A 23,287-nucleotide genomic window follows, 5' to 3' on the forward strand; every position below is an offset into this window, starting at 1 on the left:
GATGAAGGCGTGCACTGGGGCCAGCAGCAGCGGCATGAAGAGGGTGCAGTGGGGAGAAGTATCGTGGCCATAGCTTTGGAGGACAAAGCTGACAAAGATATTGTGAGCCACACACCAAGGCCTAGATAATCAGGACACACTCTTTCTCACTTTACCAACACCTACAGAGTTCTCCCCAAATGGGAGTCAATTATGATAAAACCACAAAAAAGTAAATGAGAGATTAGTATGGGATGCCCCAGTTGACTGAGTCAAGGGGTAAAATGAACACACAATCACTTCGGGGGCTTATTTGATTATTGGAATGGCATGCAGTGCTGAGGCAAAATGCCAGATGGCAGCAGCAGACAGCGCAGCTGGCAGTGCGGTCTCAAATCTGAGACAGTAGTGCGCTACCCCTCACCCCACACATAGACACACAGTCCCTTGGATGGTATTCACCCTCACCCTAAGAGCCCAATTGTCCCAGAAAGACCTCATTTGGGCGTGAAGCCTCCACTATTAGCAGGGTGGTCTCAGTAACAGCTTTTGTGTCTGCATTTCTATTGCTTGGGATTCTCAGAAGTCTAAAATCGAAGATTGGAAAGGACTTCAGCGTACAGCTGGCAAAACCATTAGACGCCTCTGCATAAAGTTCCCACTAAGTAGTCAGGTAGTCTGTCCCTGAACATCTCCGATGACAGGGACCTCATTCCATTTGGGGCCTGTGCTGAATATTGTTTCTCACTATCCATCCTTCCCTAACAATTATTGTGTCACCACTCTGTTCTGCTGTGTACCCACTCGGTATCTTTGCTTACTTGATCTCATTTAACCCTCACAACACCTAATTGACAGAGGAAAATGAGGATCCAAGAAAGTGACTTATCCAGGGTCACACAGCTGCTGAGTGGTGCAGCTGGGATTTGAACTCTTAAGTCTATCTGGCTCTGATGTTCCGTCCATTAGAACTTAGTCTAAGCCAAAATCTGTCTGTCTGTAAATCCCGCCCACCACCAGAGTTATAACATCCCTTCCCGGAAAGAGGGTGGCCTCTTTAAGGTACCGTTGGAGACACAAACCTTCTGGATCTCTTTCACCATGAAAACACTTGAGAAATGCTGACAAGGCAATCAAAGTAAAAGGCGAAGAAGGCCACATAGCCAAGCCTTTGGAAAAAGTGCCTGTCCTTACCCTCTCTTGGCTTACATGGTGTTCAGCCTTCTGCTCTCTCAGTGCTCACCAATGAGCCTTCTAATCAACAAATCTGATGGCCTCCTCCATGTCTTTGTCTTCTATGACCTCCAACCTCTGGAAGTTCTCCTCTCTTAGTGTCCGGAAGACTTCATAACAGCTGGGCTGGGTCTTAAAGGAAAAGTAGCAATGTGCTGTACAGAGAAGGGGGATACTGTATATTCAAATTCCCGTTCAACATAATCATTGATGTGCCTAATAGGCAATGCAAACGTCAAACGTTAGAAACCAAATTTTTCTTATGTTACATCATATACAAAGTTAACTCAAAATGGATCAGAGACCCACCCTAAGAGCTCAAACTATAAACCTCTTAGAATAAATCATAAGAGAAAAACTTCATGACATTGGATTTGGCAATGAATTCTTGGATGTGACACCAAAAGAGCTGGCAACAAAAGCAAAAATGCATGGATTAGACTACATGAAAATTAAAAACCCTTGGGCATTAAAGGACACTATCAAGAGACTGAAAAGGCAACACACAGCGGAGGAACCTCAATGGCGCCCACCGGGGTCTGTGTCAGCACGCCTGGACCAGGTCAGAGCAATGTCTCGGTCTCCAGGGAGGTCCCCTCTCTCCCCAGGATGCCACCAGAGCCCACCAGATCAGGCCCGCGCATCTTCTGTATGTAGGAGATGGAATGAAGTTTTTCATATCCCTGACCTTTGGAGAAAGTTTGAATTTGAACTGAACCAATCAGCAACTTTGTCTTTTCAAGGCACTCCTCGTGATCTCATTCAGCAGATCTTTAAAAGGCATGTTGCCTGTCTCCAGTATGTCAGCTTTAAGGTTGATAGCAGTACTGAATCAGTAGAGGCTGCCTGCGATATACTTTCTCAGCTGGAAAATGGTTCTCCACACCTTGGGCTTGATTTCTAGGGCCAATCCAAGTTTTACGAACGTGTCAAAGTCTCATTTTGTGTCAGCACTTACACTTGCTTTTGTCAACTCAAAATCATTATCATCAATCAAACTTGAAGACCCACCAGTGGATGACCCTTCACTGAAGGTTCTGGTGGCCAATAATAGTGATACTCTAACACTCCTAAAAATGAGCAGCTGTCCTTATGTTTCATCTGATGGAATCCTTTGTGTAGCTGATCATTGTCAAGGCCTTAGAGAACTGGCATTGAATTATTACATTCCAAATGATGAACTTCTCCTGGCCCTTTCAAGTGAGACTCATGTTAACCTTGAACATCTTCGAATTGATGTTGTGAGTGAAAATCCTGGACAAATTAAATTTCATTCCATTAAAAAACAAAGTTGAGATGCACTTATTAAACACTCCCCTGGAGTTAATGTTGTCATATACTTCTTTTTAAACGAAGAGGAATTTGAGACATTCTTCACAGAAGAATCCCCTGTCACTCATCTTTATATCGGTCGGTCAGTAAGCAAAGCGGTCCTAGGACGGATAGGTCCTAACTGCCCACGCCTAGTTGAGTTAGTGGTGTGTGCAAACGGTCTTCAGACTCTTGACAATGAGCTGATCTGTATTGCTCAACACTGTAAAAACTGAACAGCCTTGGGCCTCAGTGCATGTGAAGTTCGCTGCAGTGCCGTGGTTGAGTTTGTAAGGCTGGGTGGGAGGAGGCTCGCGCAGCTCTCTGTGATGGAGGAGGTTCTGACCCCGATGGGGATTACGGCCTGGATAAAATTCACGCTGAAGCCTCCAAATACCTGGGAAGAACGTGGTTCCCGGATGTCATGCCTGGCTGGTAATTGTCTACCAAAGATTCTCAACTTTTTTTTTTAAGGCAGTAAGATTAGGTTCTTTCTGTCTATGCAGACATAAATTGTAAGATGTATTGCTGAAATGTTTTCGGTAAAATATTTTATCATTTGCAAATTGTCTTAATGTACTGCAGCAGAAACATTTGAAAAAATAGGAGAAATTTGAAAAGCCAGAAATTTCCATAAATCGGGTGCAGACGCTATATTGTGAATTAGTTCATATGCTAAAGGCTACAGATGGTTTCTAGATAAGCTCCTCAGCCTTCCTTGAAGGCATGTTTTAGCTTGCTAAATAAATTTATAATATTAAGCTTTCTATCCTTTAAATTATGCATTGACAACTTTACATTGTTTTAATTGTTTTTGTTTCATTTTGATATTAATATATTTTACAAAATATTTAGTATTAAAAACAGAGTAAAATCAAAATATAGATATAAGGTTGGCTTAATTTTACTTCCTTTTTAGCACTATATAAGATGATATTGTGATTCAATAAACAACTTGTAATTTCCAAAAAAGAAAAAGGCAACACACAGAATGGGAGAAAATATATGCAAATCATCAGTGTAGCACACCCAGGTGGTGTCGCAGAATTGCTCGCATGTGGGGATCCCCTTCCCCTGCACACACATACACAAATCTGGTGTCAGAAGTGTTGTGAGTGTGAAAGCAGAGTTCTGCATGAGAGTAAAGGATACATGGGAGGAAAAACTGGGATAATTCGAATACAGGTGGTGTCAGAGAAGTGGGACTTGCCACATCAGCCTTGACTCATAAAATCACATGGTTTGGGAAGAGAAAGGATGAAAAGGAGGGACATGAACCTTTGATTCCGGCATGGCAACGTGGTCACCCATGATGTGGACCAGGAGCTGTGCCACACTCAGTCTCTAAAGGTAAACGTCACCAATGGAATTTGGAGACGGATCCAAATCACAGGCAGTTGGTTCACTGGATGCATAGGGAAATGCAAATTAAGAAGAGAAAGGCAAAATATTCAGTCTCTTTGTTATTGTTATCTGTCATAGCTAACATAAAAGTAAAAGAAAGTACTAGGTATGATTGCGATGCTAGACTAAGCTCAGAATCCAGTCACTGGCCTCAAAGCCACCCCGCAAAACAAAAATTATGCCGGGACAATGGAAAGTACCTCTAAGACCTCTGGTCACCAAGAAGGTAGTCAACATGGGTGGAGCACAAAACCAAAAAACTATTGAAACCAGAAGGTATAGTGGGAAGGAATTGTTTCATTTTATAGATGGATATTGTCAGCTTCCTGAGGAACCTTTACTAAAAGGGAATGAGAGAGTGACTGATTTGGAGGCTGTGTCTTTGCTTTTGAATGCTGCGGAGTGGAAGAGAGTGTTTGGGTTGATTCAGAGCCACAGCTCACTATGGAACCACCACAGAGGGCTAGATGTGACCCAGACACACAGGAGGTTATTCCCGAAGGAACAGCCAGCCTGGTGGCCTGGGTAAAAGCGATGGTAAGGTCTGCTTACCCTGAGAAGGGGGACTGTCCATCTCTGCCTATGAATGCCAAGTGGAACACCCCAGATGAAGCAGCGTATATGCTTCACATGCAAGCCATGCGGGACTGGCCTTATGATGACCCGGATATTCACCTGCTGAATATGCCCATTACTCAGGTCATGGTAAATACTATGGTTAAGGGGACCACTTTCATGTGGGCACCCCATATAACCTTGCAGCTGCAAAAGTGAGGGACAGTTCAGGAAGCCTTATCGAATTTACTGTCTCAGTTTCCCTTCATGGGCTTTACAACTGCCAAGAAAAATATTAGGTTGATTAACAACAGAATGGGGAAAGGCAGAGGAGACAATCAAGAGACTGGTTTTAGCTGGGTGAAAATCTCTAAACGGTTATTAAAGGCTAGTGTGAATCAAACAAATATTGATAGGAGTGAAACAGAGAGGAAACAGAAAGGCAAGAGTCACAGGACTTGTCCCAGGAGAGTGGAAATCTTTAGATGAATTTGAAGAACTGGGAGGAATAAAATGGACATCAATGAGGTCAGAACCAAGGTATTCATACAGCACTACCAAAGGTTGGAAAGGCAAAAGGGTCCCCCTGCTGGTCCACCAAGATTAAAGGGCTCCAGACAAGTCAACTAGGTGTATCCCAATTTGGAAAAAGTTTGAAAGCCTGAAGGCAGAGATTACAAGGAGAAACCTGACCGACAATCGCTTGTGTTTGTGGCAATGGTTAGGCAGATTAAACAAGTTGAAGACTGACAAAAGGGCCAGAGTCCCTTGGCTTGCCTCCTCACTGGGGACCCAAAGCCTTTTGCACAAGGGTGAGTAAGATGGTCAGTGGGTGGAAAAGAGAAGTCTCCAGGAGTCCTTGATGATCAGGATTATTTTAGGCTGGTTACTGTTAAAAACTGCAGATGAGACGAGGCTCTGAGGAGTGGAATTTGCTTGCCCTTTGACCAGAGACATTTGCATTTGTGAAGGAAGTCTCCAACTGTGGGGGCTGTCTCCCTCTCTGCACCAGGAGGAAGGGGGGATGACCTTATCTCTAGAAACTCTTAATGGAGACGGCAAGGACTTAAGTCTTGTTTATTGTGCTTGTCTGGTAACCTCATGTAGCTGACTCCCCTCACCACCAACATCCTCCTTTGTCTTTAGCTGAAGATAATATTTAAGGTGGTGGCTTCTGCCATGTACTCAATCCGGTTTGATTCTTATCTAAAAGTTATAGGAACACCCAATAACCAGACCCTACCGGCACTGATACCATTTTAACAACTCTTTTTACATATTCTTTCCTTTGTCTTGTAAAGAGATAACTCACATACCTATGCCTTAAATTTAGCCCTACCCTCAAATCATGTTTTCTGCAACTGATCCTCCTGCCAGTGGGTCCTGTCCCCACGCAGCAGCAACTATTACTGCCCATGGGTCCTGTCCCCACGCAGCAGCAACTATTACTGCCCATGGGTCCTGTCCCCATTCCAGCAGCAGCTCCTCCTGCCTATGGGTCCTGTCCCCACGCAGCAGCAACTATTACTGCCCCTGGGTCCTGTCCCCACGCAGCAGCACCTCCTGCCTATGGGTCCTGTCCCCATTCCAGCAGCAGCAGCAGCAGCAGTGGCAGCTCCTCTTGCCCATGGGTCCTGGCCCCGTGCAGCAGCAGCTCTGACTGCCCATGGGTCCTGTCCCCATGCTATTCTCTAAATAAAGGAGCACTACTGCCAGATGGTGAGAGTCCAAGAAATCTTTCTTTCGACTCCTTGGCTCACCAACCCTGCATCACTTGATATAGTTGCCTCACGCACTGTGGTACCAAAACCCACTGGCGATGCCCTGACATGGGCTCCAATTAGACTGAGAGAACATAAAAGTGTAAGAGTCAACCAGGCTATGAAAGTTGAAATGTTTAAAGAGGCTTTATATACAGAAACCGTGTCTTGTTTGCTTGGATGTCTTATAGGAATGGCTATTATGTCTGGCTGGGGAACACTTCCCCTACCTAGTATTGTGAAACCAAAACCTGTTGATGACGGCCTAAAGGAGGCTACAGTCGGGAATGTAAGGATGAATGGAAGTCAGGTAAAAGTTTGTAAGAGAAATGGTATGTTTGAAGAGGCTTTATGTGAAGTGGCTGCATCTCTTTTACCTGACCTTATTGTGGGGCTGGACATTGTATCTGACTGGGGAACGTTTCTCCCACCTAGCATTGTAAAACAGAAGGCATATGAAGCTGCCCTGCAAGCAATGCTCATTGGAGAGAATGCAACGGGACTCAGTGAGATTGTCAGAGCCCACATAGTGTGGAGGAGAGGCTGGAGTGCCGGTAAGGAAAAAATCTCTCTAACATACGGCACCACAGGCCGTGCCCTGCCCAACTCCAGGGGCTGCCATTGACTGTTTGTACAAGACCCCCGATTCTCATCCCCTGGGAACCGGAGCAGGGGCAGGGGGTGACTAGAGGCCTGCCACCAGCAGCCCCACTGAAGGGCAGAGCAGCTCGTGGCAGCTAGGACTCCAGTGTAGAAGTCGAGGTCTATTCATTGGTGCCCTAAAACCTCCTCCCTCAGTAGAGTCTCTGCTCCCTGTGTTGATCCGCCTCTGTCACACTGAGCTTCTGAAGAAGGTTCGGTTGATAAATGTCAGCCTGGCTTGCCTGAATTCAGGGAAACAATTACCTAAAGAGAAAGGCGCATTCCACAACTAGACCATGAGAGCTGAGGCCCCCTGGTGGCTTGAAGTGGTAGTGACAACAGCCCTTCCAGATGGGAGTTAGAGAAACCTGATCAAGGCCCAATGAGGAAAGTGAAGTCCCAGAGCCAGGAAGCTGGGACAGACAAGGATTCTTTTCTGTCAGGGTTGTTCTATTAAAAATAGGCCTTATGAACAGCTCCATATTATTCCTGCTCACCTCAAGGAAACTGAGATTCAGAGGCTGTGACACTAGACCTTCAGGTTTGTAGTCCAATGCCATTTTTAGTACACTATGCTACAGGTCACTGGGAGAAAAACCTCAGAGTAGTGGCGTGACATCAGCATCATGGTGAAATGAGCCGTTACCTCTGTCTCTCCCTTCTAAGTAACAACCAGTCAGACAACTGGTGACCAAAAAAGGACTCCCCCCACAGCTCATCAGAATGCCTCAGTAATCCATGCATCTATACATCTGAACGTGGGTAGACTGGACCTCCAGGAGGCATTGGGATAGGGGAGCAGCCTCCTCCCTCTCCCCCAGTGGTGGTGATCCAAAATGTGGATCCTCACACTGTTGGGCATGCCAGTGACCACAGGCTACAAGGGCAAACATCGAACACCTGGCTTATCCCCTGCATCTCCTCAGCACTGGTGGGTGGCACACACATCCTGAGGCTCCAGGACACAGAGCCGAGCTGGCAACCTGACATCCTCCACTCCCCTGGCAGTGGCGCTGGTCTCTTCAGCAGTAGGGACAGCAAACAAGATGCAGATTTCACTGTGAGGACCAGGGTGCCCTGACCTGAGGTCTCCAAAAAGCACAGCAGCAGGCACCAGTGACCAGAGATAGCAAGGCCAGCAACAACACTTGAAGTTTAGCCCCTACTCCTCCCCCAGGAGTGGCAGGTGGCTCCTGTGGCCTGAGGCTGCAGGAACCACAGCAGGCCCTGACACACCACCCCCGGGGTGGCAACACCAACAATGGCTCTGTCAGAAGCAGGAGCTGCATACTAGAACCCGAGCCACCAACAGCAACCATGACACCTGTGAACCCAGCTATCCTAGGAGCGGTGCTGCCAGGACTCCTGGATAATCCAGGCACAGCAGCAGAGCTGGCACATGGGGTTGTAGCACTTGAGGCCATGAAGAGCCCGTGGAGGGCAAGTGGGGGAACACGACACCCAGGCAACACTAGAAGCAGCAGAAGTACTCAAAGCCTGGTGACCTTGGTGGCAACACCTAAGACTGCAGTGACATCAAGAGCAACAAGACACCAGCAACCTCAGAGGCGCAAGGGGCACAAGGAGGGTACCGATGATGCCTCTAGCAGAGACAGTGGAGGCTGGAAAGTTCAGGCCCCCAAATACAACCAGAAGCAGCTCAGAACCAAAGTAACCAAGGTTGTACCCAAATAAGAACGGTGCTTACTACCACCAATGTGCAAGCAGAGGATCAATTCCTCAGACACCATGAAGAGTTACAGTAACACAGCAGAACAGGAGAATGATAGCTTTCCAGAAACCCACCTCAAAGTCACAGAAGATAACAATCTGACTGACAGAGAATTAAAAAGAGCTGTGATAAAAAACTCAATGAGATACAAGAAAACTCACAAAGACAGTTCCAAGAGCATAGGAATAAAATTAGCGGACACAGGGAATACTTCACCAAAGAGATTGAAGCTCTAGAAAAAAAACAAACAAAAGTTCTGGATATGAAGAACACAAGGAATGAGATAAAAATGATGTCGAATGCATAAAAATAGAGAGGTCCTTATGAAGGAGAGGATCAGTGAACTCAAAACTAGAAACGTAGAAATGGTCCAGGTGGAAGCAGAGAGAGAACTAAGATTTTGAAAAAATGAAACACTTCTTCAAGAAATATCTCACTCAATTAGGAAAAGTAACATAAGGATTATAGGTTTGGCTGAAGGAGAAGAGAGGGAGAAAGGAGCAGAGAGTTTACTCGAAGAAATAATAGCTGAGAATTTCCCAAACCTGGGGAAGTAACTGGATATACAAGGACATGAAGCTAACACAACTCCTAAGTACATCAAGGCAAAAAGAGCTTTTCCAAGGCACATAATATTAAAACTGTCAAAAGTCAATGACAAAGAAAAAATTGGAGAGGCAGCAAGTGAGAAGAAAATAACCTCCAGAGGAACCCTCATCAGGTTTCAGTGGATTTCTCAGCAGAAACCTTACAGGCTAGGAGGGAGTGGAATGACTGATTCAAAATACTGAAAGACAAAAACTATTGCCCAAGAATACTCTATACAGCAAGATTATCCTTCAGGTATGCCAGAGAAATAAAAGCTTCCACAGACAAACATAACCTGAGGGAGCTCACTGCCACTAGACCCGCCTTACAAGAAATGATGAAGTGATCCTTCCTACCTGAGACGAAAAGGCAAAGCTTAACAAATCTTTGAGCAAGGAGTTAAATAGACAGACAAAATCAGAAGACTGCAGCTCTGTATCAGAATAAGTTAGCAAACAAGTCTAAAACAAAGGATAAAGGGAAAGAAAGCATGAAAAATAACTATAACCACTTCAATTTGGTCACAAAATCACAACACAAAAAAGAAAAATTTGTGACCATGACAACATAGAAGGCGAAGAGGTAAGGGATGGAACCTGCATAGGCTAATGGACGTAAGAGGCTATCCGAAATTGGACTATCTCGTCTATGAGATCTTTGCTACAAGCTTCATTGTAACTACAAAACGAGAAATCAGAGTAGAGTCCCAAATCATAAATAAAGTGAAAACCGGGAAAACCACCCAAGGGAAATGAAAGAAATACAAAGGAAAGAAACAATGGAAATATAAAGTAACTGGAAAACAAAAGATAAAATGGCAACATTCAGCTCTCATATTTCAATAATCCTTCTAAATGTAAATGGATTGAATTCACCAATCAAAAGAAACAGAGGGGCTGGCTGGATTAAAAACAAGACCCAACAATATGATGCCTTCGGGAAACACAGCTCTAAAGACAAACATAAGCTCAGAGTGAAGGGATGGAATAAGATACTCCAAGCAAATGGCAAACGAAAGAAAGCTGGTGTAGCCATACTCATCTCAGACAAAGCAGACTTCAAGCAAAGAAAGATCCTGAGAGACAAAGATGGCTATTATATAAGGAAAAAAGGGAAATTCCACCAAGAAGACGTAACACTTATGAATATATATGCACCTAACACAGGAGCACCAAAATATATAAATCAAACCTTAACAGACCTAAAAGGAGAAAGTGACAGCAACACAATAGTAGGAGGGAATCTGAACACCACACTTATGTCAACAGAAAGAGAATTCAGACAGAAAGTCAACAAGGAAACATTGGCCTTAAATAAAACACTAGACCAGATGGGCTTCCTAGAGGTTTATAGAACATTCCATCTAAGAACAGCAGAATACATCTTCTTCTCAAGTGCATATGGAACCTTCTCAAACTTAGACAATATGTTGGCAAACAAAGAAGCAAGCCTCAATAAATTTAAAAACGTTGAAATATTATCAAGCATCTTTTCAACCTACAGTGCTATGAAACTAGAAATCAACTACCATAAAAGCTGGGAAAGTATCAAATATGTGGAGAGTAAACAACGTGCCACTGAATAACTGTTGGATCGGCGGAGAAATCAAAAGATACCTAGAGACAAATGTAATCAAAAACACAACATACCAAAACATATGGGATCCAGCAAAAGCAGTACTAAGAGGGAAATTTATAGCAATAGAGGCCTACCTCAACAAACAAGAGAAATCGCAAATAAGTAAGCCTACCCTATACCTAAAAGAACTATAAAAAGAAGAAGAAACAAAGCCTGGATTCAGAAGAAGGAAGGAAATAATAAAAAGCAGAGTAGAAATAAATGAAACAGAGACTAGAAAAACAATAGAAAGGATCCATGAAACTAAGAACTGGTTCTTTGAGAAGATAAACAAAATTGACAAACCCCTGCCCAGACTCACAAAAAAGAAAAGAGAGAAGTCTCAACTAAATAAAAATAGAAATTAAGGAGGAGAAATTACAACAGATACCACAGAAATTCAAAGGATTATAAGAGAATACTATGAACAGCTATATGCCAACAAACTGGATAACCTGGAGGAAATAGATAAAGTCTTAGAATGATACAACCTCCCAATACATAAGCAAGAAGAAAAAGAGAATCTGAATAGACGAATCACAAGCAAAGAGATTGAAATAGTAGTCAAAAACCTCCCCAAAAAGCAAAAGTCCAGAAGCAGATGACTTCTCTCGTGATTCCTACCAAACATTCAAAGAAGATTATTTCCTATCCCTCTCAAACTCTTCTGAGAAATTCAAGAGGACAGGATGCTTCCTAAATCATTTTATGAGGCCAACATTACCCTGATACCAAAACCAGACAAGGACAACAGAAAAACGGAAAATTATAGGCCAATATTGCTGATGAACATAGATGCAAAAGTCCTCAACCAAATGTTAGCAAATCAAATACAACAATACTTTAAAGGATCATACACCACCCTCAAGTGGGATTTATTCCAGGATGTCGGGGATGGTTCAACATTCACAAATCAATCAGTGTGATATACAACATGAACAAAGCGAATAATAAAAATGACATGATCATCTCAATAGATGTAGAGGAAGCATTTGACAATATCCAACATGCATTGATGATAAAATTTCTAAACAAAATGGGTATAGAAGGAAAGTACCTCAACATAACGAAGGCCATACGTGAAAAACCCACAGCGAACATCACACTCAACAGAGAAAAACTGAAAGCCATTTTCCGAGAACAGAAACAAGACAAGGATGACCACTCTTGCCACTCATATTCAACACAGTACTGGAAGTTTTGACAGAGCAATCAGGGAAGAAAAAGAAATAAAAGGAAACCAAATTGGAAAAGAAAAAGGGAGACTCTCACTATTTGCAGATGACATGATTCCGTATATAGAAAACCCTAAAGAATTCACAAAAAAAGTCTTAGAAATAATCAACAGCTATGGCAAAGTTGCAGGGTACAAAACCAACTTACCAAAATCAGTTGCATTTCTACACTCTGATCACGAACTAACAGAAAGAGCACTCAAGAATACAATCTCATTTCCAACAACAACAAATAGAATAAAATCTCTAGGAATAAATTTACCCAAGGAGGTAAAGGACTGATATAATGAAAACAATAAGACATTATTGAAAGAAATCAATGATGACATAAAGAACTGGAAAGATAGTCCATGAACATGGGTTGGAAGAAAAAACACGGTTAAAGTGTCCACACTATCTAAAGTAATCGACAGGTTCTGTGCAATCCCAAGAAGAATCCCAATGACACGCTCCATGGAAATAGAACAAAGAATCCTAAAATTTATATGAGGCAAGAAAATTCCCAGAAAGAAATCCCAAGAGAGCAAAGCTGGAGGCATCACCATTCCTGACCTCAAAATATACTACAAAGCTACAGGAATCAAAACATCATGGTACTGGTACAAACACAGAGGCACACATCAGTGGAGCAGAATGGAAAGTCCAAAAATAGAACCACCCATCTGCGAATAGCTAATCTTTGATAATGGAGCTAAGTACATACGATGGAGAAAGGAAAGTCTCTCGAATAAATGGGGTTGGGACAACTGGACAGCAACAGGCAAAACAATGAGACTAGACCATTCTCTTTTGCCATACACAAAAATTAACTCAAAATGGATTAATGACTTGAAGGTAAGATGTGAAGCCATAAAACTCCAGGGAGGAAACATAGGCAGTCCACTCTTGGACGTTCGTCTTAGAAGGATCATTTGGAATACCATGTCCACTCGGGCAAGGGAAACAAAAGAAAAAATAAACTAAGGGGACTTCATCAAACTAAAGAGCTTCTGCAAGGCCAAGGAAACCATGAACAAAACAAAAATACTACCCACCAACTGGGAGAACATATTTGCACCTCATCTACCCGACAAGGAGTTAATTTCCAAAATATTTAAAGAACTCACACAACTCAGCAACCAAAAAACAACCCACTCAATAAATGGGCAGAGGATCTGAGCAAACATTTTTCCAAAGAAGATATACAGATGGCCAACAGGCACATGAAAAGATGTTCAGCTTCACTAATCATTAGGGAAATGCAAATCAAAACTACACTGAGATATCACCTCACGCCCACCAGAATGGCTATAATTCCCAAGACAAGAAACAAGTGTTGGAGATGGTGTGGCGAAAAGGGAACCTTCATACGCTGCTGGTGGGAACTCAAACAGGTGCAGCCACTATGCAAAACAGCATGGAGATTCTCTTAAATAAATTAAAAATAGAAATTCCATATGATCCAGCTATTCCACGACTGGCTATTTATCCAAAGAATATGAAATCAACAATTCAAAAAGATTTATGCGCCCACATGTTCATTGCAGCATTATACACAATAGCCTAGATGTGGAAGCAACCCAAGTGCCCATCAATAGTGGAATGGATAAAGAAAATGTGGTGCATATATACAGTGGAATACTACTCAGCCATAAACAAGAGGAAATCTTGCCGTTTGTGACAAGGTGGATGGGTCTTGAGGGTTTATGCTAACCGAAATAAGTCAGACAGAGAAAGACAAATAGCTATGATTTCTCTCATAGGTGGATGATAAACAAACAAGCACATAGATAAGGAGAACAGATTAGTGGTTACCAGAAGAAAAGGGGTTGGGGGAGGGCAAAAGGGGGAAAGGGGCACCTATGTATGGTGATGGACAATATGTAGACGATCAGTGGTGAACACGATGTAATCTATACAGAAACTGAAATAGAACAACGTACACCTGAAAAATAAACAAAGTTAAAAGCCAATATGACCTCCAAAATAAAATAACCTTTAAAAAGTCCTAGAGTTCACGGAGCATTTTCCCTGCTCCTGCACTTCCCTGGTAAGAGAGGAAGATATTGCTAGAAGATGCTACGGGTGTTAAAAGACAGGTTTCAGCAGGCTTTGGGGAGAGAGCCGTGACCTACACAAATTGTGAGAGTCCAGCAAAAGCGAAGAGAAGCCATGTAAAACCAGAACGAAAAATGCAGAAATCTCTCCCTTTGTGACACTTGGTTAGAATTGTTGGTGACAGACTGCAGAGCACAAATGCTTTCTGATTGGCTTGGGGTTGGCAAGATAAGAAGGCTTTCCTGCTCTCCCAAGAACTTTTCTTGAGAAATAGTTTTCTGTGGGGGGTTGGACAGGTCCTTATGGCTACATAAGAATGTTTGATCCTCAACCTATCAATGAATGCAGGATTTTGAGCAAAACACTTGAAATTCTTCTTAGAAGACTTTATAGACAGTTGTTTTCAGGTCAGATTGGTGTCAGGAAGTGTCAGAGGTTGAGGGGACCACGGAATCTCTGCTACAACTTTCTACCTGGAGCAGGGTTTCCCCTAGTACGTTTCTGACAAGGAGCGGAATGAACAGCTCTAGCAACAAGTCAAGAGCTCACTCCCTCAAAAGATAGCCCATTGCGTGTTTAGTTCTATGACATATAAACCCGTGCGGGAATTGTATGCCAGCCAAGCATAGACAGCCCAGTGAGTAAATGTACATGGTCGAGCCTGAAGCTTGTAATAAGGCACTCTGGGAACCAAACATTGTTCACTGTATGTCTGTTTCCTTAGACACAGAGTGAAAGTTGAGCGGGGGAGATGAGTAGAAAGGAGAATTTCTACGAAGATTCACTTTTATTCTGCTTTCCTTTAGAAAGTCAGATAAAAGCACATTTCTCTATTCTTAGAGCTCAGCTGCCTTTCATTCGTGTATTAGTCAGGGATCTTCAGAGAAACAGAATCAATAGAAGATCAATCTATCATCTATCTATCTATCTATCTATCTATCTATCTATCTATCTATCATCTGTCTATCTATCTATCATCTGTCTATCTGTCATAGGGATTGGCTCTCATGATTTTGGGTGCTGAGAAGTCCCATGATCTGCTGTCTAAAACCTGGAGGACTGGGAAAGCCAGTGGTGTAATTCAATCGGAGACAAAAGACCTGAGAATCAGGGGGCTGATGGTGTGAGTCTGAGTCTCAGGCTGAAAGCTGGAGAACCAGGAACACCAGTGTCTGAAGGTGGGAGAAGGTGGATGATTCAGCTGAAGCAGAGAGAGAGAATTCACCCTTCCTCCACATTTTGTTCTGTTCAGGCTCTCAATGGATTGGATGGATGATGCCCCCCTGCATTGGTGAGGGCGATCTTCTTTACCCAGTCTGTTGATTCAAATGCTAATATTTTCCAGAGACACCCTCACAGACACACCCAGAAATAATGTCCTACCAGCTACCTGGGTACCCCTTAGCCCAGTCGTGTTGACACATAAAATTAACCATCGCACTTCCTGTGGAGAATATTCACCCCTTTCATAGCCCATGAGGTGAGGGACACATACTTACAGGATGATGGTCTTCCATGTGTGACAAGGACAATTTGGAACAGCTCCTAGGTGTTAGGTTGCCCTAACAAATAGATTTGTTAACAACTGTATTCTATTGCTTAGGAATGAGACGAACAACCTCCTTATAAAATAGTCTTTCATGGTAAGTTGGAGAAAACGGCATTCTACAAGCCAGAGTCTAGAGGCCCATCCACTTGTCTCAATCTACTCTGCTCCCGCCCAAAGTCAACACTTCCCTTCTCGAACCTGGACTGTTAACATAGCCTTCTTTCTCTCTGGTTTTCTGCACTTTCACCACGATATGTGTAAGAGTGGGTTTCTTTTTATTTATCCTGCCTAGAATTCACTGGGCTTTCAGAATCTGGGGATTACAACTTTCATCTGTTCTGGAAAATTTGGGGCTGTCATCTTCTTCCCCATTTCTCCCCTGTCCTTCTGGGATTTAAATTAAACATAAATGAGACCGTCTCACTCTGCTCATTGTGTCTCTTATCCTATCTTTTCCTTTTTTTCATATAATTAGCTTCTCCAGGCAGAATTCTAAATGATTTCCTCTGATCTATCTTCCAACTCAATAACTCTCTCCTAAATTTATTTTTCCTCATTGCACTTATGATCATCTAATGGTTGTGTTCAGCCTTCTGTCAAACACATCCAGTAAACTCTCAGTTGTTACATTTTTAGTCCTAGATGTCCTATTTGATTAGTTTTCAAACTGGCTATGTCACTTTTTATGATTTTCTGTTCCCTGAAAGTATTTTTAAGCTTATCTTTTATTTTTTGAACTGTAGTAAACCATAGTGATTACAGTCTGTGTCTCAATTCTGATATCTGAAATCTTTGTGGATTTGTTTTCATTGTCTCTTTTTCCTCTGGTTGTCCCTTTCCATGTATTCTTTCCCTGTGTGCCTACTTGTCTTTGACGATGTGCTGATATATACTTGAAAAAGTATTTGCAACACTAATTTCAGGCCCAGGAAGACAGAACCTGCCTGCGGAGAGCATTTTCACTTGCTTCTGACAAATGCCTGGGGACACTACCTGTCCAAGGCCACTTTAATCCAAGGTCAGGGCTTGAAGGTCCTTACGTCATCCCGGTGATGGCTATCTAGTCTGCCAGTGCGGGCAAGGGCTTGCTGCTTCTGGTTCACCATTTTCCGGAAGAGGGAGCCACTTAGTTTCAGCTTAGAGTGGCTGGGGAGCTTGTCAGATCTACCCATTTCGGACGTGGGCTCCAACTTTTTTCCCCTTTGCTCATGAGGCCACCCAAACCACAGCTCAGTTTCACCACTCTTTCTTCTGGATTCAGCAAACGCCCTCAGGCCAAAGTGGCTTTAAGTGCAAGGCTTTCCCACCTGGGTTCTTGTCTTCTGGATTTTAGTCTCATCGTTCCTTAGCTCTTAGTGAAGATCATTCCTTTCTATATTTCATCCAGTATGTCTTAGTTTTCCTCACTGGGATGCTTTGTCTAAATGACTTAGCCTGTCGTTGCCAGAAGCAGAGGTGTGCAGCACTCTCCGACCTGCTCTCCTTGGCCCCCGTCTCTCTTCCTTGCAGTCCTTCCTTCACAAAGTAACTGAAAGTTCCTTCCTGATTGTGTCATTCCTCGGCACAAATCCTCCAAAAGCATGCTGTTGAACGGAAGATAGAAATGAAACTCCCTCGTTAGGACCATCCGACCTAAATCTCTCCATCTTGCTTCACTCATTCACCGGTCAGGTATTCACTGTGGGCTGAGTGTGTGGCCCTCACTAGGCCAGGTGCCACCTATTCTTTGGCCTCTTCCCTCTTCACCTCCTTGTTACCTCCCAATTCACCTTACACTCCAGCCAAACTGGAATCCTCACTGTCATGTGGCAGAGCTGGGTCGGAACACAGATGGGCTAACTCCCAGGTCAGGGCACTTTCCTCTATACCATGACCCCGTATTCAGGTTGAAGTCCATTCCCTCTGGATAGTGATGCATTTTCTAGTAAATTAACTAGACAAAAGCTCAACAAGTACAGATTAGACTGACTTTTTCATATTTCTTGTTGCCCCTTGGCTATTTGTCCCGTGAGTCTAGGATGTAAGCTCTGGAGGCGAATTCATTACGGCAGTCAAGGTTTTAGCAATCTCCATAGTCACAAGGATGGCTAGGAAAAAGACTTCAGACTTGCTTTCCCTGACCAACGTGGGACCCACGGTCTGTGGAACTTGATTCCAGGTGCTGGGAATGACCTGCTGCCAAGCAAATCTACTGCCACCTGCTGGCGGTTGCCTGAAATACCAGTCAAAGCCGACTTGAGGGGAAAAAACACAGGATTCTGGAAGTAGGCCAACCTGGAAAGAGGATTCTAGTTTTGGCCTCTGCCACTATGTAACCTTGGACCAATCCATCTTCCTTCTCTAGGCTTCGGTCTCCCCACTCGTACGATTCGGATGCTTGCACAAAATGATCTGAAATGGCCTTTTCAGTTTTGACAAGCAAGGGTTGTCTCTACAAGGATGCCTGCGTGACCAGGGACAAGGAGAGACCTCTACTAAGAGCAGTAGGGGTGGGCTCCACTCACCCACTCGTGTAGGTGTTGGTTAGCAATGTATGGACCCTCCCACGTTTTTTCCTTTCTAATCTTGCACCCATGTCGGAAGAAAGCATTTACTGCAAAAGTAGGAAAACAGAGTGGGGAAACGAGAGGAGAAAAAAGCTGTGAGGGTGCTCTGCCGGTTAAGAGAAGGCAGGGGAGTATGGGACACGTTTTTCAGAAGTGTCACTCTAAAATGGTAAAAAAAAAAAAAAAAAAAAAGCTGGGGGCAGATTAAGGTGGAGTAAAGAGTTAAACCTTGAGCTGTGCAAAACAGCCACTCAGGGAGTTCCACGCATCTGAAGCTTTGCAATATGCTGGGCCCCCTCATTCCACCAAATCCTGGAGAAAACGGGAGGGGGAGGACGTTTCTCCTTGAATATTCTAGTTAACCAAGAGGGAACTGGAAATCCAGTTTGAGTCCACCACCGTTAAATGGCTTGCTCTGGCAGGTCCAGTGCTGGTGAACACGACCGAGTTCTGTTTGTTGATTGCCCATCTGGCTTATGTGCTCTGAAGAGGCCTCTTTCTGAACCCGCTTCATCACAGACCTGAGATGGGAAGGACGGAGGGTAGGGAGGGTAGGCATTTCCTCATTCTCTGAGCTCCTTCTGTCCCACGGGGCGATGTTGAGGGTAGTGAGAATAGACGCCCTCTAGTCAAAGTGCCAGGCTTTTCCACATGATTGGGCCCGAATGATGGAGCATTAAAGTGGCTTGTTCTCCAGGGGCCCAGTCCCTTGAAGATGCGACACTTTGAACTTTGCCATCTTTCCCCCTTCTATGGTGTCAGCCAAGAACCCTCACTTCAACTTGGCATCCCCTAGCTGTTGGGCGCCGGGACTCCTGGAGCCTAATTCTGTCCTGATGAAGGGTCACTCCTGCTGCGGCCAGAGCCCTGAGAACAATTGGCTATTGGCTGTCCGACTCCACCCCACGGAGAGGCGAGGCACTCGGGTTCATCGAAGGCTCAAGGCTCTGGGAATGACCAGCAGCCGAGTATCTCCTGATGCCACAAAGGTGTGCAGCCCTTTCAGAGCGGAGATTCGGCCCGGGCGCTCAAATCACTGCACTCCCGTCCACAGGGAGCAAACTCTTGGGCATGCGCCGTTCCAAGAGAAAAATCGCATTTTGCCTTTTTGCAGACGGGAGGCGCAGGGTGGGGTACCCCAAGCCGCCGACCCCCGGCCCAGCCCTCCAGCAGCCAGGGAGCCGGAGCTGGCCTGGGAATGACTAGAGACCCGACAGACCAGAGGGCTGGGTGGTGCGCAGTCTGCGGGACGAGGCAGGACCGCGCGTCTTTTTGTGCGTCTCCTGCCACCGGCCGGATTGGCTAGGCTCCCGCCGCCACCGGGTTGGGCGGAGCCAGTCGCGCGCCCGGCTCAGCGCCCATCCAGGGGCGGCCGGAAGCGCCTGCGGACCAAGCGTGCTTGGAAGCGGCTGGGTTCCTCCTGCGGGCGCTGCGTGGAGTGGAGCTGCTGGGCCGCTTGCTCTTCTCGCCGCTCCCGGGCTCCGGGCTCCTGACCGATCCCCGCCCTCTCCGCTCCCCTTGTCGTCGATGCCCTCCCCTTAGAGGCGACTCTTTGCCAAAGAGCTGGCGCCCCCTCCCTAGCTCCCTCTGGACTCTCGCTACCTGGCTCACTCCTTCCTCCGCCTTCTCCCTGGTCCGCGGCCACCTCCCCTGTTCTCCGTCCGTCGGAACTACGGTATCAGGCCATGCTGTGAGCCGCTGTGTGCCTGCTACTCGTCAGGACCTGGCTCTTGGAGCTCAGCGACCCCAATCCCGCCTCGAAATTCCACTTCAACCTCCAAGGGCACCTGTTCCCATGTTCCTGACGTCGTTCTGGATCTCTTTATTGGTAAGCGGGGTGGCCAGACTGCCATGAGCGGCGGGGAGGGTGGGGGCGAGTGGGCGACGTCTTGGAAGTAGTCAGCTGGAGGAGACGTGGACCTGGGCTTCTAAGCCCCTGCCCACGTGCCCTGCCTACCGGCTGGCTCCTACAAAGATTGGTGGTGGGAATGGGGGCGACCAGTTGAGATGGAGCCCATATGTTACTGTGGCGCCTGATAGCGTCCCGTGTGTGCTCAAATTGCTGGGGTTGGGGATGCCACCACCCCAGGGTCCACGCAGCCATCCCCAGGGACTAAGGTCCCAAGCAGTTCTCAGCCACGAGCCCTGGCCCCTGTGTTTGTGTGTGTTGGTGGAGGGGGTGTCATAGGGTGAGGGCTGAAATTAATATTTTGTCCTGCCTTGACATCTGGTAAAATCGGGAGGGCCTCGAGCGGCCTAATGGCAAGTTCCTGGCCCAGTCTGCTCCCGCAGATGGAGTCCCCTAGGCAAACAAGCCTCCCTATCACGTTGACCAGATGTATTCCTGCTTGTAATCCCTGAGTAGTGGTTCTCCATCAGCCAGCAGAGGTATTCAGACAAACCAATGGCATCGTCCCTCAGGAACCAGGAGAACCTCACCCTCTTAATACTACAAAGCCTGCCTCCTACAGACCCTTCTGGTTCCCTCTGTTCCACAATGCAACCCCCACGTGTCCTGTGTGGCATGCGACGTCCTCCTCTCCTGGGCTGTGAGCGTATGTGACTAGTAAACTGCTGCTCATCTTCTCCGTCCAGTGTTGGGTTGCTGTGCTCAGCCATCCCTATAACTCTAGGGCGGGACTCCCTCCCTCACGAGCGGGGTGAAGAGCAGGTGATTAAAACAATCGCCGTCACACACGGTGGCCCAACTGCTCCTTGGCTAACTGGTTCCCCGATACAGTGGAGGCTGCCTGGGACAGGGCCGCCAATTGCTAGTGGGCTTGTGCTTTGGCCTGGCTGACACTGTGTTGTCTCTGTAGGGTGTTGTCATCTCTTCCTACCCTAAAACGCTCTGGTCCCCAAGACAAGAGTTGTAGTTAATTGATGGCTTCCCAGTGTGATGTGCCGCCGAGTGTGGCCCGTGTGTGGCAGGTAGTCTCAGAAGTTCCTGCTGGTTAAAGTGGTGAAACACAGCACCCTAACCAGTCAGCGCTTGAGTCGTTCTTTCTGGGGGTTGGGCTAGTGACTTGTCATGCAGTGACCAGTGCCTCTCACCTGGTGACCACGACTGGTTTCTTGGGGCAGCCATATGGAGATTCTGGTTGTGCACCCCTGGGATGGCCCAGAGATGACCCTTTATTCGGTTTACTGAAAGGAAGGAGACCACTCCCACAGGCAGAATTAAGCATGGCACCCTGGTTGCCTTAATAGTCAGTGTTGTTTGGGTCAGGGTGGTGACTTTGCACCTCTCCTGTGCTGCTGCTACCCTTGCTGCTGTCCTGCACACTCTGCTGACACCCAAAGTTATTGAAGTGCACATCCATGGTGGCCTGTGGCCCAGGAGCTGATAGGAAAAGGGGATGAAGCGTTTGGTATTGAACTGCTCTCCCAATGTGAAACCCCTTTCCGGTGCGCCTTGGCTTTGGTTATCACTGCTTCTTACCAGCACGCCAAAGGGCTAATCTTGTGATCATGAGGCTTAATGCCCCTACCCAGACCGTACACAAAATGACCCTACTGGATATGAATGCCCACCGTAGAGGAGGAGGCAGCTGCCCAAGAGATGTTCAGAGGCCCAGTGGCCCCTTTCCCCATAACCACGTAGGAGGGCTGGACCACTCATGATGGGGTGGAGACAAAGCCCAAAGCTGTGAGTTTGCACAGCTAGAAATCTAAAATGTTCTGAAGGAACGTGTACAGACAGAAAAGACCAAAAAACAATCAAACAAACAAACAAATCCTGTGTGGTGGTGGACATGGCAGGGCCGTAGCAGAAGATGGTTTCAGTCCATTGGCTTCTGGGCTGGGGGCCCAGCGATCTTCTGCGGAGCTACTTTGCTGCTTATGTCTCTGTTACAACCAAAATCTGATCATCGTAGTTACAGGGCAAAACACCCATGGCACCCCTGTGACAATGATGACATTAATCCAAACCCAACTTAAGCCCAGAGTCTTTAAACCCTCTAAAGCAGCCATCGCCATAGGGGAGGCCCCTAACCCTAATGATATTGATTTGAGGCTCTCTGGAGGAGGAAATGTATAAATATGAACAGAGCTAGAGAGGACCCTCCTACCCGACAAAGTATATCCAGTGACAAACAAGCAAAGTGAATCCAAGAGAGAGAAAGAAAGCCACAAGCTTGAATATAAGGGGAGGAAACAATTTAAATTGAAGCAAAAGGCCACAGTTTAATCCAATTGGAAATCCAGAATGTACTAAAAGAATTTATACCCTGATGAGAACTCTGTGCTCGGCAGAGGGGTATTTTCTCACTGTGTCCTGACCTGGTCTTTCCTTTGTACAGCTGTGGAGAGAGAGAGCTCTCTGGTGTCTCTTCCTCTCCTAATAAGGACACCAGTCCTATTGGATTAGGGCCCTACCCTTATGACCTCATTTAGCCTTGATTACCTCCTTCAAGGCCGTATTTCCACTACAGTCACACAGAGGGCTAGGGCCTCAACATATGAATTTTGGCGGGACACAATTCAGTCCATTACGCCTTGGTTTATATTTTGAGTCTCTGTGAGGCAATTGACTGGCAGGGTTCTTTACCTCAAAGGAAGCAACACTTAGGCAGTGGCCCCAGAGTTTATAGACATATACAGCTGGGGCCATTTGTGGGCCAGGGCGTTCAGTGCTAAGATGACTGCCTGAAGTTTGGCCAATTTGCTGACCCTTTGGTCCAGCCCTTTATCCTGGACATCCTGGTTAAGGGGTGGAATGCAGTAATATGTGTGATGGTGACAATACAGTCTGTAGTGTACAGACTCCCGGCGTTGTTCACTCAAGTGGATTCCAAGGCGCTCCCCAGGTGGCCAAGAGGTCCGGGAGAGGGGTGGCCTCTTCCTCCACCATGGCATCTGGCAGGGGACTAAGGACAAGTGAGGCCATGCCCCTCTGCGAGGGAGATAAGCTAGAGGGCTCATATTGGGCTCCATCCTGTCTCAAGGAGGCCCCAGTCACCATGCTGTGGTTGTGGGGTGCTGGTTCCATGACCCAAGGCATACTGGGCATCTGGGTACAGACGTCACAGGCTCAGGGGCTGTGAGAGCCTCTCTCTTTGAGGATAGCCCAGTATGTGGCCGGCACTTGGCACTCT

At 45.9% G+C, this 23,287-nt stretch overlaps 1 long non-coding RNA gene and 1 pseudogene across 1 annotated transcript in view; both read left to right on the forward strand.

Moving 5' to 3' along the window:
* The first annotated feature begins 1,639 nt into the window (after positions 1-1,639).
* Positions 1,640-2,962, forward strand: LOC138921788 (F-box/LRR-repeat protein 21 pseudogene; annotated as a pseudogene).
* Positions 2,963-19,168: 16,206 nt separating this feature from the next.
* LOC138921714 (uncharacterized) overlaps positions 19,169-23,287 on the forward strand; it is a 42,270-nt gene continuing 38,151 nt past the window's right edge. Inside the window, exon 1 of the long non-coding RNA XR_011434539.1 lies at positions 19,169-20,016. This is a non-coding gene — a long non-coding RNA (uncharacterized lncRNA). The remainder of the gene's footprint in view (positions 20,017-23,287) is intronic.

This window comes from Equus caballus, chromosome X, assembly GCF_041296265.1.
Source record: "Equus caballus isolate H_3958 breed thoroughbred chromosome X, TB-T2T, whole genome shotgun sequence".
Classification (NCBI taxonomy): Eukaryota; Metazoa; Chordata; class Mammalia; order Perissodactyla; family Equidae; genus Equus; species Equus caballus.